Here is a 2,477-nt window from a genome sequence, read left to right on the forward strand (position 1 = left end):
TACATACCGGCTTTCTATGTTTTAAATGTTAAAGACACCCTGTTTTCTGGTATTCAAACCACTAAAACAAACAACAGAATATCTAAACCTCAATAGTGTAGCATATGGTTGGAAAGCTTATAAAATGGCGCAGTTTTTAACATATTCGGACACTTTCTTGTATACAGGGTGTGAACAAATACAATAGACCAATGTTTTTTAAAATTTTTTCAAACATCTTAATTTTTATCTTTGAATCTATTTACAATTTAGTTTTTACAACTGATACTCCGTAATTTTATATTATTATTTTTCAAAATTTAATGTAGAACGCGAAAAATGACATTGTCTACTCAAATCCATTTACAGGTAATTGAGAAATAGCTGTATTAAGTTTGAAAACATAGTTATTTTTGAAAAACATAAAATAATTCTTTGGGAAGCTAATTTTTGGACTTGGAACCTTTTATATGCATCATTACACTGCATTTACTTTGTACTTACGAAAAAAAATTTGTGACACTGATGACCAGCCACCCTGTATATAGATAGATTCCATCTATGTTTATGTAAAATAAACAGTTAAAGCAAAGTTAATATCTGAGCAGGGCAAGTATTATTTTTATGAAGGTTATGTGTGACTCGTACAAATAGTTTAGGATGTGATTAAACTAATATTTACTTAAATGATTATATTAAAAAACTTGAAAGTAATAATTATTTTTAATATGTAAATTACTTAGAAAAATACTTAAGAATATTTCAAACCTATTGAAATTTGAGTGTCAAATCATATTATTTTTCTTACCCTCGATTATAAGTGCTATAAAATGTTTGCGCAGTCGGTAGGACTCGAACCTACGCTCCCAGAGGGAATCTGATTTCTAGTCAGACGCCTTAACCACTCGGCCACGACTGCTGCTATGAAGAAAGGTAAACTTTCACATGTTAAGGAAGATAAGTTATAGGTTTGGTGTATAAAGGTATTTTAGCACTATCGGATGCCCATGTTCAAATAACACTGTTGGCCTTCAGCTAGCCACATGATAATTAAGTTGGTGGTAAAAGGATAAAGGGGTTAACTATAGTCTTTGACTATACACAGACAATGATAGGCTAGAGTCGATTTAGACATTATATTAACTAGAAAAAAAAATGCAAAGGTCAAAATGTTTCTCTGTAAGCCAACCTTCACTAAACGCTATGGCTATACGATGTTCATTTAACTTGTACTGTGTTCTAAAATATTTTCGTCGTTGCAACAAAAACAGCCGTTTTTATACATCCGTTGCGGGTCTAGAGTAGATATTTTTACTCCGTAGGGAGTAAAAGAACCTTTTTAGTCCCTACTCTTTAATCTATGCTAATAAGTAAAGTAAAACAATTTGAAACACGCTTTGGCTAAAAAAAACAACCCCATCTCGTTTCATCCATTGATAGTACTATTTTAAACCACAGATCAATTTGTCTTTAGATTTTTATTTCGTTAGATTTTTGCAAAATATTATTTTGGGTTGAAACTATTTATACGGTACCTTTTGCAAAGGTTGTCGTGGACATATTCGTTAAGAAATACCATAAAAATTTTCCCCAAACGTATTTAATTAAAACATGCTCCTGAAAATATTAATTTTCTCAAAAGTTTTGTTATTAGTCTTTTGTTTGAATTACTCACCAGAATCACTGATGAGATGGAAGAAAAATATTTGGCTCTGACAATATTTGTTCTGTTTATCCTCGGGTCCTTCGAAATCGGTTGTTCGGTAATCTGGGGGAGAAAGAGCGTTGCACGAGGGGTCTTAGGCATTAAAGATCATTCTCCGAATCAATCAAGGCCTTCCACGCTTTTCGGACGATTATCGCCACAAGGGGGGTTATTTCTGGGGGGGGGGGGTTGTTACCGTAAGTTCTTGCCGTGACGTAGTGTTATTTCATTCTGGTGACAGCCAGTCGGCTACGCTCGTCGCAGAGTATTTAATTTTGGTGGGAAAATGTTCCGGAGAGCTTTCATTTGGCGGGTTATTTTGCAATACATCCATTTGAAATAAATGTAGATAGTCCTTGAAACTGATACGTTAGGGTTAATTGTAAAACAATATGAGGAAGTAGTTGTTCTTAGCGTCTTAAATAAACACGCGCATAAATACTTAATGAAAATGAAGACTTTTGTGGGGGTTTTTTTTAATCTTCTTATTTAGATCCCACTTTTACCCACCTAAGTTGTTTCCAAACCTTAAGTTGAGTCAGCATGCTGTTAATCCATTTTTGAAATATTTTCATATGCACCTTAAACCTCTCCACTTTGTTCCCATATACCCAAATACCTACCCAAATATAGTTTGACTCTGATTTAATGTGAACTATAGGTCGTGCAGTGGTTGAAAACTCGACCAAAAATATGTAATGTACAGACTTTTAATTTAAACCCACGCTGTAAATAAAACATATGATGATTGGAATATCTTCCATTTTTAATTTTCTGTTTATTTTGCTGTTAT

At 33.1% G+C, this 2,477-nt stretch overlaps 1 non-coding gene across 1 annotated transcript; it reads right to left on the minus strand.

The window, feature by feature from the left end:
* Positions 1-816: 816 nt before the first annotated feature.
* On the minus strand, positions 817-898 carry Trnas-aga (transfer RNA serine (anticodon AGA)). The gene has a single exon. It is a non-coding gene; the product is annotated as a tRNA-Ser (tRNA).
* Between the last annotated feature and the right edge of the window lie 1,579 nt (positions 899-2,477).

This window comes from Macrosteles quadrilineatus, unplaced genomic scaffold, assembly GCF_028750875.1.
Source record: "Macrosteles quadrilineatus isolate MER2022 unplaced genomic scaffold, UCM_ALF_1.0 Scaffold_4__1_contigs__length_99947679, whole genome shotgun sequence".
Lineage (NCBI taxonomy): Eukaryota > Metazoa > Arthropoda > Insecta > Hemiptera > Cicadellidae > Macrosteles > Macrosteles quadrilineatus.